Below are 18,485 nucleotides of genomic sequence, written 5' to 3'. Positions count from 1 at the left end.
ATGTCTGTTTGGTGCAGGTACGCTTAATGGTTTCCTATTTTAGTGATTGCATCATACAGGTTGACGAAGTCACTAGAGGGAGCCTTTGCTATGGAGGAGCTTCTTGTGGCCATTTCAGGTGGTTTCATCCCCTTTCCGAGTCTTTTTCCCTTAAGCAGATAATGATATATGTGTGGGTATGGGGTTATTTTCTTTTCATACATTGGGGGCCAACAATCAATGCATGAAGTCCCAAGTTTAGGCTAGGCATGTCTGTGGGAGGTCTAAGAAGGTTTGGCCTCTTGTAAAAGCATTGTCAGGCATTGAAACACCTGTTTTAGAAGGCAATCCTAGTGACCTTGTTTTGCTGACCTGCTAGGCGGCTATTCTAGGAGTTTCTTAAAGTGTGAGGCAATTAGCAAAGCTTGCACTTAAATATCAAGAGAAGCACAAGTTCTGGATCTATCTAAAAATAAATATATACAGAGGTGTGTAAAAAGGAGTTCTAACCCCTATAAAAATAGAAAAGGAAGTGAAGAAAAATCTTTGAGTAGTTGTTCATCGCCTTGCGATGCCTTGTCTTCTTAGGGGTGGCATCTAGTTGAAAAGCAAATAAAAATAAGCAAAGGTTGGAGCGAAAATAAAAGTGAGCATCAGAAAAGGATTAAGTGTCGCCTTGCAAGGGGTTGGTAGGTTCTTGGGTATCGAGATAGGACCTTAGGCCAATGCCCTACTCTCCTTGGGTCACTACACACATCTCCCTCCTTTTTACATGCCCGAGTATGGAAAATCAGAGACTAAAAGGAAAATTTGCTAAAATATTTTTTTATTAGCCTATAGGAGTCCTCGCCTAGTAGGAGCTCCTAGTTGAGTTGTCCTCCATTGGATAGGTAGTTTAGACCATCACTTAGGATGACCTCTTTGATAGTTCTTGTTAGATTAGCTGTGTTGGAACAATTGGTTAGTGACTAGCTTTAGGCTTTCTATCAAAGTATCCTAGGCCTACTCCTTGTGGATTTCATGCCTTGGTCTTATCAGGGGGTAGAGTGAGAGTTGTGATGTGTTTTTTTGTGTATCTATTTTGTATCAGCTTTATGCTCTTTTTGGTTGTGTTTATGTGTAGATTTGTTCGTGCATTTCGACTGGCTGAGTTGCCCTATCTAGTGGTCACCAAACGAGAGATTAGTTTTTACTCCGAGAAGTGCTTAAAATTAGTAAAAAAATCTAAATTTCAAGGGAAAAATAAATTTCCTCGAAGGCGGCAACTACAGTCAGTTCGATTTTAAGCGACAAGTCCCTAAAGTGCTTTAAAGACCCACCAAGCGACGGTTTGGGAATTTTCATAATTTTCCATGATGTCGAATGAGACTCCAAGAGATGCCTAGTAGTGGGGGATCTCGAGATGGATGCTCAGAATTTTTCAGAAGCTGAATCAAACACCGGACACGAGAGATAGGCCGGCTAAGAGGGCCAAGACCAAAAGGCCAAGTCTAAAAAGACTTAAGAGGTGTAAAAGGGTGTGACCCTTGGGGGCTCCCCTTGGGGCACCCCAAAATCTGACAATTGGGGTGGGGGGGGGGGGGAGAGATGGGGTCTATTTTTTTGGTTGTTGAAAAAAAACGGAAGAAGACGTCTCTATACATGGTGACGAACTTTGGGGTGGAGGGGCTATGGGGGCTGAAGAACAACCCCCCTATACTAATCACATCATCGACCTTGTCAAATTTTTCACTCTCCATCACCATCTCTCGCATAAGAAATGGCTGCCTGGACATGGAGAACTAGATCTAGTCTTTCTCTCTCCTCCCTCTATCTCCCCTCTATGGGTTGTTCATGTGCACTATCTTGAAGGAGAAATCGAGAAGGAGATTGAAGCAAATGATGATGGAGATTAATGGAGATGCTGAAGCTTGATGTGCAGCATGGAATTGAGAGCAATGGAGGTTCCATCTTCTAGTCACGCAGTCATTTAATGCATCTCAGTTTTGCATCTTGGGTTTCATAAAAACACGGTATGACTATTTTTTATGAAGGAAATGAAGTTTTTTTACATTTTATGATGGAAATAATGTTCTTATGAGATGAAAATTTGTGTGAGTACTATTTTCATAATGTTTAATTACTGTACATTAGAAAATTCTAATTTCATAATGATTTATATGTGCTATTTAAATCTTGCAAATCTGAAATGCGATTTTTAAGGGTAAAATGATGGTTTTGTCGTTTCAGGTGGGTGAAATGTGTTCCTATGGGGGAGAATGGAGAATAAAATTGAATTTTAGTATGCTGGAATGGTTGGCATGAAAAAATCGGAAAATAATAGTGATTATTAACAAATAAATACTAAAAAAAGAGAAAATATGAAAAAAAAAGAAATACGCTTCATAAAAATAAGAAAAAATATAATGACTATTTGTAAATGTATGGTAGTGGCGGGGCATGAGATTTATCCTGAGTTTGCTCTATCTATTTGTCAAAGTTCATGATTTATCACTTTTTTTACATCAAAACATGACAAAATGAACCCTTACACCTATACAACGGAAGCACTACCTAAACGCAGGGGGTGGGGTGTTTGAATGATGCGATTTAGGTGTTGATTATTGCTGATTTTTCTAATATATAGCATGATATAAAGTTTGTAGTAGTTTAATTAAAAGGATAGTATCATGAGCATTGTCTTGGTGCTATTCTTACATCATCGCAAAGAGTTAGTAAATGAGCATTGGAAAGCCTGGTTGTGCACGACATGTTTCTGATTGCAATTTATGTTTGAGGACATTAAGATCGTCCACTTTTGCATGTGCATATCAACCATGGTATCAGAATATGAAGATTTGGATGCATAGCACTTGTTGTTTTCCGTTATGATGGCCTACACTTGAGCTTGTGAGATGACCTAAGCTGTAGGCTAGTTCGATCGTGTTTTTTTGGGATTTTTTGGTAAGGACACATGGTATCTCCCAAAATACGTTCAAAATGAAATATTAGAGCTTGTATCATGTGTACTTTATGTTGAAGTGATGCATCTTGGGGCCAATCCCCAAGGTGTAGAAGTGTTGCAGTGGAGCCGTGGCAATGAGCCGAGAGGAGCTTCCTTATGCTTGTGTTACGAGATGTTATACCTATATGTTATGGTATCTCCCTCTAAGAAGAAGGGATGATAAATGTTGGACTATGAACTAATACAAACACAGAATCGACATTAGCATTTAGTGTAGAGTGAGTCTTAGATGCTCCTGGACTGCGAGGCTGTGTGGTGGAGTTGTTTGTTGTGTGCATGAGGTTTGACTAGTGCCATAGCCAGTGCCGACCCATTTTAGGTCCCAGCAAGTGGCACACATGCCCCTCAATCCAAGACCTCCAACCCATCTCAACGAAATTCTAAGCTAACATGGAATGAGAAACCAATTGACCCAAAAAGCATAAACCCATAGAACCTCAATGAGTCTATCAACCAAAACCACAACCAATTGTCCCTAGACCAACTCAAATAGGTACTCCTAATGTCCTAACAACTCCCTAAGCAAAAAGCAATGCATCATTTGAGCCCCAAGACCAACCCATTGCACCAATGGTCAGTAAATACCCTACTAACCAATTCATGGTGCATGCATGAGTTCCTAAGTTATCCAGCCCACCAACCAAATCCCAACCTCTCCCAGGCCTCAAACCTTCCTATGAGCATATATCTATTATTATCTTGGCCTTGGACCTCACCATGAACACGGGGGATGAACTTATTACTTGTATTAGAGGATTGGAGACCACCTTCACCACACTAGCTAGGAGCTATGAACAACAGGTGGACTTAGGTCTCCTCAACAAGAAATTAGCAATGGAAGTATGCTCCTTGCCATGCATTTGGGAGGAATATGAGTTCTTATTCATCAAGTTTCCCAAGGTAGCTGAGGAATTGATCGCCAACAAGATCTCTCAAGAGGAAGCTTGCAAACAATGGTTGATCACATCAAATAGCAAGAGAAAAGTCTCTGCAACAAGCCAATAGCTAGAAGAGCTGTCAAAGCTAGTCGACTTTGACTCTTCCATTTTGTGAAAATGGTATGCTCTGCATCTCCAATGGGAACAAGAGGGCTGCCAAATTATGACCAACATCGAGCAAAGATGTGCAATCAAAACCGCTAAGTAGGACCCTACCTATGTGGCTCCTACCTCATTGAGAGTCTTGGCCATCATATACAAATGACCTTTAGAGGAACATGTCAAGGCCCATCCCTTTTCTGAGTGACTACTGACTAAGGAAGAACTACACCTTGTAAGAAGGATGAACTTTTGAGACTGCGTTTTTCTTTTTCACAAAAGGTACTCTCAAATGAGATAATTTAAGTTATTTTTCCATAATAGGAACTCGAAATGGTAGGCCAACTTCCATTCTCAGAGAAAGAGTATATAACATATACCCACTAGCTACTGAAACACAAGTCTACAACCAGCTGAAGTGCTATAGGGTTAGCAATTTGGGAGAGTTGGTAAACAAAAAAGGAGTGGTGAGACAAATATTTGACCAGTGAAACCTCCATATATACATAGAGAAGGTGGGCTAGAATATTGACCATGGAAGGTGCACAGAATTTCTAAGAACCTTCGATGCAAGTAAGAATAGTGGCATGGTAACTATCAAGAAGGAAGGCTCCTGTAAAAGGATAGAGGTTATTCTTAGCCTAGAGATAGTGGAGAAGGCCTTAGGATTGTCCAGCACACAGGGGAAGAGACCAAATAGGAACATTTATATCATGTTGAAGATGCTAAAGACAAAGGTTCACACCAATGATGGGGTCAGTCTAGCAAACATCCTTGACCCTTCCATCTAGTTACAGGCCAAGATGGTGCAGGCCCTATTCTCCAATCACAAAGACAATACCCTCATGGCTCAGATTTTAGTGCCGATTCTTGAAAGTATTGCAATAGGGGCCCTAGATGAAGTAAACCTGAATGCCTATGTATGCAAGATGATTGAATCATCAGCTAAGACATTATCATTGAGCCATAGAACTACAAGAGGGGAGTCACCAACCACCACAGCCAAATTAGACCAAAAAAGGCATGCATCAAAAGCATCCCTGATAGAGTTTGGAGGGGTACTAACTGCCATTATCCAAGAAGCCGTGGGAGAGAGGGAAGGCAAGAGGAAGTAGGGGAGACTTCGGAGAGATCTCCCGTCTAAGAGCAACACCTCTCCCCAGTCCCATAAAGCCCATCAACGTCTCCAAAAGTAAAAAAGGTGGGAAACAAAGAAGCAAGCAAGCCACAAAAAGAGAAGGCAGAGAGAGCGGCCTCAAGAAAGAAGGGAGTTCAACCTTGAGCTGAGTAGCAATAGGAGGAGTTTAGTGAAAGGACCGTGAGTGAGCAAGACGGGGAGCATTTGGTCCCATCAAGCCAGGGGAAGGAGAAGAAAATCTTACTGAAAATTCCAAGAAATAAGAAAAAGCAAGAGGAAGAGGAGGAATGCCTACAGAGAACATGGAAGAAGAATCTTGAAGGATAGAGGAAGAATAAAGAAAGAAGTGACAATAGGAGGAGGAAAGGCTAAGGAGAGAAGAGGATGAGAAAATGGCTCTCACCATCAGGCTGCCAATCGAGCAACTCTCCCACACCAAAGAGCTAGCTAGAAGGAGCCTAGATGACACACCTAGAACCAGCTCCACAGTAGTAGAAGTGGCAGAGGACTTGTGGTGGTGGAAGGCAAAGAGAAGGTCCTATTGGAAGCACCTCCACCTTTCATGGTTTCCACTACTACTACCACCCAAGAAACCATGGATGCCATAGTGGGCCAAAGATCCGTGATGTCGTGGGTGCAATACCGAGCCAACACAGTGCAGCATCTTTGACCAACACCCAGTGGAGGAGCCCCCATACCAGGAACAAAGAGGCCTCCAACTGTGGATACTGAGTCTAAGAAGGACCCAAAGAAGATTAAGGTGGAAGCCTTGACCATGTCTATATCCTCAGCCATGCTAGGATTAGTGGCAATACAATGAGTACATCAAGGAATTGCCAGGCCGATTGAAAAGAATAAAAGAGGAGATGAAGGCAATACTGGCATAGCTAAAAAATGAAAAAGACACATTCTCAGTCTACCAACTTGAAAAAGCATGCCAAATAGCCATCCAAAAAAGGTAGATAAGTGACTTGAGAAAAGAGTTAGAAGCCAAACAAGCAATAGAAGGGAAAAAAAAAGGAGAAAGTCACAAAAGAGCCCCATGGTGAGGGAAGTAGAGAACATGTGATGCTAGAGGAGGACTTTTTGGTCCTCTTGTAGAATGAGCAGATGCAAGAGTACCTCAACTAGCTAAAGAGAATCAGAGATCAGCTCATTGAGGAGCTAGAAAGGGTTATGACCTAAGCCTATGTAGAGTTCAAAAAGGAGAAACAACAAAAGGAAGAGTTTCTCAAGGAATTGCATGAGGCCAAGGCACAAAGAGATGAAGTGGCAGTCAAGACACAAATAGAGATGGAAAACCAACTTCAAGTGGCCCTCTTAGAGTGAGAACAACTGGCAGAGCAGTTGATTCACCTCAAACACTAGAAATAGGAAATTCCTAGAATCTAAAAGGAGCAAGAGTAGATGGTCATGATGTTGTCTTAGTATGAGAATCAAGGCATAGAGAGGATGAGTGAAAAGGCCAAAGCGTGGGAGGAATACACTAGTGGAAGACTCAGAGATCTCACCAAACATCTTGCCTTGGTAGAAAGTGAATGAATCATGGCATCGGCAAGGGCAAAGATCTTGTTAAAGATGGGTTGTTGACCCAAGTTATGCTTGGTTGTTTGAAAAGGTTGTAAAAGTGTTTTGATACATCCAAGTTAAATTCTGCTTGTGCATGCAATGGGATTGTGATGCCTTGAAGCAAGAGGTTGTGCATGCAATGGGATTGTGATGCCTTGAAGCAAGAGGTTGTGCATTCAACTATTTGTTAATGTGGTTTTGGATGTTAACCCAAGTTGGGTGTGATTGATGATTTCATGGCTGGGTCTGTGATGATTGATTGCCATTGGAATAAAAGGGATGTTTTCCCTAGTAAATGTTATTAAGCTGGTTGCTTCAGCTGTGGTTAATTTCCTAAAGGGATAATTAAGGAAGGATGGTGCTAGCTACCCCCTGCGAACTGCCAAACCCTAACCAAGGGGGTTATGAATCCGTGCCGGGAATGTGGACTGAACCCACCGCGAGAGGTCTCTCCGTGGAAATTACTTGGTGTAGGAGGACGCTTGGGTACCAATGGGGGCTTTGGCTATAAATCCCAATGCCTTCGGGCCCTACACGTGTTCTACGTGACTCGAGATGGGATCTTGAGGCCTTGATACTAGTTACAAGGAGAAATCTTGGCAGGATAAACCTTCAGATTTTATTGCCGAGAGATGGAAGGATTTTTCTGCGGAGGCAGAAAGGAACACTTAATTCTCCTATATGGGCAGGAGACAAACATTAATCTGAAGATAAGTTAAGGAAGTGTTTGATCTTGTTTTATCTTGTCTTTGTGTATGTGCCCTAAATTACGTAAAGGAACCTGTGATTAACGAGTTAATTAAGGAAGCTGCTTTTATGTGTTAAACATAATGTGGTAGGTAATTAGATAACTAAAACAACCCCCGAGGGAAGCGTGGTGGATGTGACCAATGGGTCTATCCTACGGAAGGGTAGTCTCGGTTAGCGAGAGCTTTCCTCAAAGGAAATGTTAACGAGGAATGTGAGGACATCTCGATTCCTCTAAGGGGAGAGGATGTAATGTCTCCTCCTCTCCCCCGTGACCCCATACTAACCCCTCCATAGGAACTCCCCCTCTGTAATTTTTTTTAAAAAAATTATCTCTCCCCCTACCGTGTGCATGGCGGGGAGAGAGAGAGAGAGAGAGAGGAAGGGAGTGAAGTTAATGATAAGGGGGGACATGTATCCCCCCTAGGTGGCGGGTGGCACCGCCTTACCACCTCCCCCCACCTTATAAAGCTCCTCCCCTCCCTGGACTACGGCACTCCCTTGCCAGCCTCACGATAGGCGGCCCCCCTACTGGCCATGATAGATAGACAATGCGCCCCCTGTTGAGATATCGAGCTCCACTCGTGATACGCCAGGGTGACCGTTGTATATTTATGTCACCGACTTGTCAGTTGCAGACGCGGTTGGTACACCGCCCATGAATAATAGCTACATGATAGCTATCCTTATCTACTCTAGTTCGTGGCTCAGTTAGTATGCCACCTTAGTTAGTTGAGTTTGGTTTGAGACCCATATATAGGGTTCTTCTATTTCTTTGTACTTGAGTTCTTTTGGCTTACACAACTAAGAAGAGAAAAACTGTTTTCAGCCTCCACCCTTGTGTGTCTTCCCCCATTGTGCAAGCAAGAAAGCTTCAAGCGAGACTCCTTCCTTCTCTCCCACAATCTTGACACCCCCCCTCCTTCGTTGCAAGCTTTTCCCCACCCCGTCGTGCGACAGTAGCGGCCCTGGGCCATCCAACAGAAACTCCCCCCCCCCCCAATCACCAGGGCAGCAAGCAGTTGCGCCCCCATGAGCAGTGAGGGAAGAAGAGATGAGGTAGAAGAGGAAGAGAAGAGGGAGAGTGAGAAGGAGAAGGGAGAAGAAGAAGGGTAGAAGAAGAGGAAGGAGAAGAGAGAGAAGGAGTAGAAGAAGAAGAAGAAGAAGAGGAAGGGTGAGAAAGAAGGAGAGAAGAGAGGGAAGGAGAGGAAGAGGAGAGAGAGAGAAGAAGAGAAGGAGAAGGAGAGAGAAGAGGAGAAGAAGAAGAGGGAGAGAGAGGAGAAGAAGAAGAAGGAGAAGAAGAGAGAGAGGAGAAGAAGAAAGAAGAGGAAAAGAGAAAGAGACGGAGAGGAAGAAGAGAAGAAGAGAAGAAGGAGGAGAAGAAGAAGAGGAAGAAGAAGGAGAGGAAAAGAAGAAGAAGAAGAAGAAGAGGAAGAGAGAGAGAGCAGGAGAGGAAGAAGAGAAGAGAGGGAGAAGTTAGAGGAAAAGATGACGATTAGTAAGAAAGAGCGAAGGTGGGAGTTAGGAATGACGATATGCTACTAGATAGAAAACAAGGGAGAGAAGAGAGAAGAAGAGAGAAGAAGAGAGAGAGAGTCTCATAATTGAGGATGGCCCGAAGCGGAGATCTTCCCAAGTGAATGGGAATCCCACAACCATGGACGGAGATTCGGGTCAAGATGCCACCACCCATGCAAACACACTACCAAGGGTAAACACTAAAGTTTCTCCCCACAATCAGGTACTGCTTCAATGCCTTGCTTATCTCATGAGGATAGGGGATCATAATAAAATTCATATTGCATGGTTTGATAGGTAAAGAACCTAGGCATGAATCTAGATACGATAGTTGTAATAATCATAAGATATTTCATGTTTAAGGTCAAAGAGATGATAGGTAAAATTGATTAAGGAAAACGCATTATAAGATGCCAAAATGCCTGACACAAACACTTGCATGAAGAACATTCTACTGACTAATAATAGAATATATTTTTGTATTATACACTGAATGGATTACCTTAGTTTGCATTTAGAAAGAGCTAGAATCTTGCATTATTTTCATGAAAAGGGTTGGAGCCTCACATCGAAAGAGATAAAAATACTTCCTTATCAAAAAAATGCAATAGCATCCTAAGATTGCAAACCAATTTTTCATGCGCAAGGATGATAGAGTACATTAAAGTGACAGTTAGATCATGCACATGTCGGTATATGTTAACTTGAACACTCAATGGGATTGCACGATAAACATTGTTAGAATAGTAGTTCTAAGAGAAATTCCATTTAGAGATCATTGTCCAAACTCTAGCCGATAGATGAAGATTGGATAACCTATGGCTAATCATGTTGGAATCTTGTTAATGTACTCTTGGTGATGTACTAGCAATATGGGTTAGCACTTGGTGACCTCTGATATTAGATAGCTACTCTAGGAATTGGTTTGATCTTCTACCCTAAGCAGGTAGCCATGATTAATAAAGGTCAAGATGAAATCACTTAGTTCATTTAAAGGATCTAGAAGGAACTTGTTAAATTGACCTTGAAAACCCCTAACCCAAGGGGGAGAGTGAACTTTAGGGTAGTTGATTCATGCTAAGCATGTTGCTTGGAACTGTTGAAATGGTTTTAACGAAGGTTGATCTTATTAAAGATGGGTTGTTGACCCAAGTTATGCTTGGTTGTTTGAAAAGGTTGTAAAAGTGTTTTGATACATCCAAATTAAATTCTTCTTGTGCATGCAATGGGATTGTGATGCCTTGAAGCAAGAGGTTGTGCATTCAACTGTTTGTTAATGTGGTTTTGGATGTTAACCCAAGTGGGGTGTGATTGATGATTTCATGGCTGGGTCTGTGATGATTGTAGTAAATGTTATTAAGCTGGTTGCTTCAGCTATGGTTGATTTCCTAAAGGGATAATTAAGAAAGGATGGCACTAACTACCCCCCATGAACAGACAAACCCTAGCCAAGGGGGTTATGAATCCGCACTGGGAATGTGGACCGAACCCGCCGCGAGAGGTCTCTCCGTGGAAATTGTTGAGATATCGAGCTCCACTCGTGATATGCCAGGGTGACCATTGTGCATTTATGTCACCGACTTGTTAGCTGCATATGCGGTTGGTACACTGCCCATAAATAATAGCTAGATGACAGCTATTCTTATCTACTCTAGTTCGTGGCTCAGTTAGTATGCCACCTTAGTTAGTTGAGTTTGGTTTGAGACCCATATATAGGGTTCTTCTATTTCTCTGTACTAGTGTTCTTTTCGACTTACACAACTAAGAAGAGGAAAACTATTTTCAGCCTCCACCTTTGTGTGTATTCCCCCATTGTGCAAGTGAGAAAGCTATAACTGAGACTTCTTCCTTCTCTCCCACAATCTTGACATGGTATCAGAGCCTGGTTTGTGGTAAGGAGCTCAAGAAAGCAAACCAAGTTCGTGGTGTTCTGGTAAGAGGACTAGTGCTTTCATTTTTCGAGTTTGGGAGCAAGTCTCTACAGCAGGTAGCACAGCTGGAAAGTGCAAGAGTGCATTGTCTCAGATTGAGACACCCTTTGCTATGCAACAAGAGGGCAGTATATGCTGCGGGAGAAGGTTTTAGCCCTCAGTTGCCCTGTTTTTTTTTATTTGAGGCCATTTCGAGGCCTGTTTTGGAGACGAAAGTTTTGCACACGCACTCAGGAAAAGGCCTTGTTTTGTAGATTTTCCCTTGTGTGGTCAAATACCACTTTCGTCAATTTTGCAAATTTGCCTTTGTGAGGCTGAAGCTGTGTTTTTTGCAGTGACAGAAGTTTTTGCAGTGTTCTGTAATGGCATCTGATTCTCTTTCACAGATTGTCACTGAAAAGCTTGACAAGAACAACTTCCAAGCATGGAAGTTTAGAATGATGAATTTCCTTATGGGAAAAGGATATTGGGAATTCGTTGCAGGAAATGAAGAAGAACCAATTCTTCCTGATGTTCCCAATCAACAGCAAATGCAGGCATTTAAAGGATGGCATGAGAGAGCCAGAAAAGTTATGTACTGCTATATATCAGTATTTCAGACTCTATGATTGTGCATATTCAGGATGCAAGTACACCAAAGGAGGCATGGGATACTTTGTCAAAAATGTATAGCACAAATACGCAAGCCAGGAAAATGCAGCTCAAGCAAGAGTTGCACAATGTGCAAAGAGAAAGTATGAGCATCAATGACTACCACATGAAGGTGAAGAAGATTGCAGATGCACTTGCTTCCATTAGGTCGCCAGTGGAAGATGATGATTTAGTTTCTGTGACCTTGAATGGTCTAGGAAAGGATTATGCACAGCTTTGAACATCCATTTCCGTCCGTGATAGATTTCCTGATTTTGAGGAGTTGATTGCTCTTCTAATTTCTGAGGAGCAGAGAAATTGTGGTGCATCTTCTTCAGGAGGAACTTCAAAAGAAACTGTCTTCTACTCAAATGCTGGAAGAGGTAGAGGCAGAGGTAGAGGAGGCCGATCTAGAGGCCGTGGTAGAAATCAAAATATGCAACAAACTCAAGAAAACCAGTCCTATGGAGGAGGACGTGGTAACTCTAGAGGTAGGGGGAGCCAAAGAGGTTGTGGTGGATGGCAAAGAGGCCAAAATACAAACAACAATGTTGAATGCTACTACTGTGGTAAAATGGGTCATATGGCTAAAGACTGCTATAAAAAGCAGAATGATATCATGAATGGAAAATTGCAACAAGGGAATTATGCATCTTCTAGTAGACAGGGTGATGACAGAAATGAGCATTTGTTTATGGTGCAGCACATGAATAATTTTGTGACAAGTGCAGAAGAAAGCAACAAAGTGTGGTATGTTGACTCAAGTGCGTCAAACCACATGACAGGTCATGCAGAATGGATGCAGGATGCAAGGAAAATGGAAAAATTAGGATTTGTGGAGACTGGTGATGATACTGCACATCCTATTGTGCAGATTGGAAAAATTCCTTTATCTATGTACGATGGGAAAAAGAAATACCTATCAGATGTATTTCATGTCCCAAATATCACCAAGAATCTGGTTTTTGTTGGTCAAATGGTTGAGCAGGGCTTGCAAGTCAGATTTAATCCTCATGGATGCTTTGTTGAGGATATGAAAAATAAAGGTCGCTTGATAGTGAAAGGAAAGAAGAAGGGCAGAATGTTTACGTTGGATGTAGACATGCCTGAATTGAGTGTAGCAATGTTTGCACATGGGACCTGTGTAGTTGCAGATATTGATATCTGGCATAAATGCATTGGTCATGTTAATGTACAACGACTTAAATCAATGCAGGCCCAAAATATTATTGCAGGATTGCCTAAATTCAAGGTTGCAGAAATGCATAAGGTATGTGAAGCCTGTCAATTTGGAAAACAGGCAAGGAAACCATTTCCTAGACATGTTCAAGAGAGTAAGAAGCCATTGGATTTAATCCACTCTAATGTGTGGACTACTAAAGCTGCATCTATTGGAGGCTGTCATTATTGTGTCACTTTTATTGATGACTATAGCAGAAAAGTTTGGGTGTATTTTATGAAAAAGAAAAGTGAAGTGTTTGGGCATTTCAAAACTCTTAAAGCTATGGTTGAAAAAGAAACAGGCCTGCAAATAAAATACCTAAGGTCAGATGGAGGGGGAGATTACCTCTCAAATGAGTTTGCAAGGTTCCTGCAAGAGCATGGCATAAAGCAACAATATTCATGCAGTCATACCCCACAACAAAATGGAATTGCAGAAAGGAAAAACAGGCATATTGGAGAGGTATCTCGTGCCATGCTCAATGAAAAAGACTTGCCAGATTTTTACTGGGCTGAAGCAGTTGCTACAACAATATACATAATGAACATGACTCCCACTGCATCAATACATGGGATGACTCCAGAGGAGAGGTATACTGGTAGGAAACAATATATTTCTCATTTGAAAATTTTTGGTTGCATTGCTTATGTTCATGTGCCAGATGAGTTGAGATCCAAGTTGGATCCAAAAGCTGAGAAGTGCATCTTTATTGGTTACTCTCTACAGCAGCAAAAAGGGTATAGATGCTATAACCCTGCTACTCGTAAGTTTACAGTGAGCAGAGATGTTTTTGATGAGATGAGTAGCTGGTATAAACCAGTAAATGTGATTGATGATGTAGATGCAGAAAATGGTAATGCTTCACAAAATTCACAGCAACAGTCACAAAATATTAGTGGACCTGGAGTGTCCTCTAGCAGTGGTTCACATTCTTTGCCATGGACAGGCAGATTGAGATAAGGAAATCTCCTCAAAGCAATGCAGATAGTGGTATGCAGGTATCACGAAAAGGAAAAGAGAAGGTAGATCAGCCCATGTTTGATATGAATGCAGGTCACTTTTATGTGGATGGTGAATCCAGTGGCTCAGAACAGAGCATTGATGATGAGTTGGGTATTCCTTCTATTTATACACTTGGAGTAAGGAAGACCATGGATAGGCTGAAATATGATAGATTTACAGCCATTCACTATGCCTATATAGTCAAAGTGATACATGAACCAAAACCCACTTCTTTTAAGCAAGCCATGGGAAAAGAAAAATGGGAGAAAGCCATGGATGAAGAAATGGATGCCTTGGAAGCAAATGCTACATGGGAATTGGTACCTTTTCCTAAAGATAAGCATACAATTGGTTGTAAGTGGTTTTATAAGGTGAAGCACAATGCAAATGGTTCTGTGAACAGATACAAGGCAAGATTAGTAGTCAAGGGGTATGCACAAACATATGGCATTGATTATGAAGAAACATTCAATCCGGTTGCAAGGATGGCAACCGTAAGACAAGTCATTGCTATGGCTACATCAAAGGGATGGTCTTTACATTAGATGGATGTAAAGAATGCCTTCTTGCATGGTGATTTGCAAGAAGAGGTCTATATGGAGCAGCCACTAGGTTATGTGCATGTTGTTCATCCTGAGTTTGTTTGCAGGTTGAAGAAAGCCTTGTATGGCTTGAAGCACGCACCTAGAGCATGGTGTGACAAGGTAGGACAGTATCTTGTCACTATTGGCTTTCAGATTTCCAAGGCAAATTTCTCACTTTATGTGAGAAAAACAGCGAAATGTATTATGCTGCTTGTCATTTATGTTGATGATTTGATTATCACAGGTGATAGTGATGAAGATATCCTTCATGTGAAAATGCTATTGAAGCAGAAGTTTGAGATAAAGGATTTGCGAGAGCTGCGTTATTTTGTGGGCATTGAGGTGATTAGATCACCAAGTGGGATATGGCTCTTGCAGAGGCAGTATGGATTGGACATTCTATCCAAATATGGGATGACAGGCTGTAAGCCTATTTCAGTTTCTTTGGAGCAGAATGTGAAGCTGAGCACAGATGCAGGTGAGCTTCTCGAAGACCCTATTATGTACATACGCATAGTAGGAAGTTTGATTTATATGACTATTACCAGGCCAGATTTGAGCTATGCTGTTGGATTGGTAAGGCAGTTTATGCAGGCTCCAAGGAAACCGCATTTGGATGCAGTTAGATGCATACTCAGGTATGTGAAGTCCACATTGTAGTATGGACTATTTTATGAGACTGGGGTTCAGATATAGTTGCATGGATACACTGATGCTGATTGGGCTGGTAGTATTTCGGATAGACGATCTACCAGTGGATATGTGTTCTCTTTTGGGAGTGCTGCAGTCACTTGGAGTAGCAAGAAACAGCCTACAGTTGCCTTGTCGAGCAGAGAGGCTGAGTACAGGGGTGCAGCAATGGCTGCATGTGAGGTAGCTTGGTTGCATAAGCTACTTTATGATACGCATCAACCTAAGATGGGCCAATTGTCATTTATTGTGACAACATGAGCAGTATACACTTGGCAAATAACCCAATCTATCATGCTAGAACAAAGCACATTGAAGTGCATTATCACTATGTGCGGGAGAGGGTTTTACTAGGTCTTATTGATCCAGTTTATGTCAGCACAGAGGATTAGGTAGCTGACATATTCACGAAGGCATTGGGTGCAGAGAAGCTATGCAAGTTCAGAGACCTACTTGGTGTGTAGGAATTGGGATTGAGCTCGAGGGGGAGTGTTGAGATATCGAGCTTCACTCGTGATATGCCAGGGTGACAGTTGTGCATTTATGTCACCGACTTGCTAGCTGCAGATGCGGTTGGTACACCGCCCATGAATAATAGCTAGATGACAGCTATCCTTATCTACTCTAGTTTGTGGCTCAGTTAGTATGCCACCTTAGTTAGTTGAGTTTGGTTTGAGACCCATAAATATGGTTCTTCTATTTCTCTGTACTAGTGTTCTTTTTGGCTTACACAACTAAGAAGAGGAAAATTGTTTTCAACCTCCACCTTTGTGTGTATTCCCCCATTGTGCAAGTGAGAAAGCTACAAGTGAGACTCCTTCCTTCTCTCCCACAATCTTAACAGAAATTACTTGGTGTAGGAGGACACTTGGGTGCCAGTGGGGGCTCTGGCCGTAAATCCCAATGCCTTCGAGCCCTACACATGTTTTACATGACTCGAGATGGGATCTTGAGGCCTTGATACTAGTTACAAGGCGGAATCTTGGCAAGATAAGCCTTCAGGTTTTATTATCGGGAGACGGAAGGATTTTTCTACGGAGGCAGAAAGGAACACTTAATTCTCCTGTATAGGTGGGAGACAACTGAAGATAAGTTAAGGAAGTGTTTGATGTTGTTTTATCTTGTCTTTGTGCCTGTGCCCTAAATTACTTAAAGGAACCTGTGATTAATGGGTTAATTAAGGAAGCTGCTTTTATGTGTCAAACATAATGTGGTAGGTAATTAGATAACTAAAACAATCCCCGAGGGAAGCGTGGTTGATGTGACCAATGGGTCTATCCTACGGAAGGGTGGTCTCGATTAGCCAAGAGCTTTCCTCAAAGGAAATGTTAATGAGGAATGTTAGGAAGACCCGATTACAAGGAACGTGGACTTCAGGTTGATCCTAGTGGGAACGGTCGGCTAAGTTCCATTGCGGGGTAGACTCAAGAGACCCTAGTTGGCAAACCCCATGTTATTCCTTGGGAGTGCCAGACGGCGTCTTCTAGATATGTCTCTTGATGGACTGCTAAGATGTGTCCTGCAATTTGAGGAGCGGGCACATTACAATATGTATCCAATCCTAGCCATGCACTTAATGATCAACAAGTTGTAATGCCAAGCCAAGGAGTCCTTGAGCTATGGCCCAAAGAATCCTAGACACTCGGGAAAAAATATTGAGGAGTAGAACCCTCAAAGAGTATCTCATCCAATGGAAGGACTATCCAGAAGAGGATGCCACATGGATTGACATGAGTACTCTCAACCTACAATACCCCCAATTCCTTTTGAGATGAGGGCATCTTCATTCCTTAAGGAGGGAAGGATGTAATATTCCACCATTGCACCGTAAGGTCTCCCCACTTTTTACTTTAACGAATCAATTTAAAAATAGCATAATATTTTTTAATACATCTTCCCTCCTAAGAATGCCATTGGTTGGCGGTGAGAGGGGGAGTTAAACTCAAAAATAACGAAGGAGAGGGAAGTGATGACTGGCATTCAATGGGGGTGGAGGAGGAGATCACGACAGAAAAAGGTGTTGCGTGGTGGATAGAGGAGGCCAAGGATCACGAAGATGACAACTGGGATGGGGGGAGGGGCACACGTGTGCCACCTCCAACTCCTATTATCTCTCCTTCTCCTTCTAGGAGGCATAGTTTGCATGGTGAGAGGGCCAATCTAGCCGCGAGAGTGAAGGCAAAGGGAGGGGGGCCCGTGTCAATACCCCCTTAACACCCTTCATTCCTCCCTCTATAAACCCCCCTTAAGAAAGGATGCCAATCCTCTCCCTTTTTCCCTCCTTAATTATCACCAACTTTTCCTTATAGATAATTTCTCCCCCCTTCCTTTCAGCAAAGATATTATTCTTCTCCCCCCCCCTTCTCTACCAATTTGTGAAGGAGAGAAGGAGAGGGATAGGTAATGAAGGAGAGAATGAGATATAGAGGAGAGGGGAGGGAAATTTGGAGTAAGAGAGGGAGAGAGAGAGAGAGAGAGAGAGAGAGAGAGAGAGGAGGCCCAAGGAAAATTCCTTCCTTGGGCGAAGGCTCGAGTACCTTCTCTCCCCATCGACACTTCCCAACATCTCTCCATCGACAGCCTTTAAGTGGACAAGGAGATCGCAAAAGTCAAGACAAGGTGTAGGGAACTCCGACACCAAGGAATCCTTTGAGAGAAGTGAAGGCCATATTCCAAATGTTATGGCCCCAAAGTGCAAACTCTCACAAGTAATTGGAAAGGCCACAACTACCAAAGGAGGATCGGGCAAAGATGCTACCATTAACACGAGTTAGGATATCGGGTGTAAACGCTAACTTAACATCCCAATTTCAGGTACCACTACCGTGTCTAGAATGGAATATTTAAGCATGGACATCATTAGGAAGAAGTCATACTTTGCATCGCGTAACTTGCATAACACGAAAGGCAATTGAAAAAGGCTTAATAACTATGAATTGCCACAAATAGACTAAGCATCTATGGATTGTTGTAGTATTAAACTGAGTATTAGGCTTGAATTCTTTTGCAAGTGCATCTTAGGTTACCAAAGTATGCAAATATGCCATGTAAGTCAATTGCATCCTTAAGAACATTGGAATGAATTCTCTCATGATTACGTTAGGTATAATGAGCTCATGTACGCTCGCACCTAAATACTTAGTCACACTTTATGTTTTGCATAAGTATAGGAGAAGAAATTTTCATGAATGGGAATTAAGCATTGTATCACCAAAGACTTGCATCAAAATTTATGTAGCATCATGAATACCCTTAGTTGCACCACATAATAGGGATGCATCTAAAAAGGTACATTCAAGAGGCACATGTGAAAGGTTAATCTTAATTGCAAGGATAGGTTTGGTAAATGAAATTCCGCATGATAAATGAAGCCAAGAGCTAGTTCGATTCAACTAGGAGTTTAGTCACAAATTGGTCAAGTTGTCCTTACAACC

Source organism: Lygodium microphyllum, chromosome 29 (genome assembly GCF_053477565.2).
Source record: "Lygodium microphyllum isolate KBCC chromosome 29, Lygodium_microphyllum_v1.1.10, whole genome shotgun sequence".
NCBI lineage: Eukaryota > Viridiplantae > Streptophyta > Polypodiopsida > Schizaeales > Lygodiaceae > Lygodium > Lygodium microphyllum.
The sequence above is the reverse complement of the archived record's forward strand: the minus strand, read 5'-3'. Positions refer to the sequence as shown.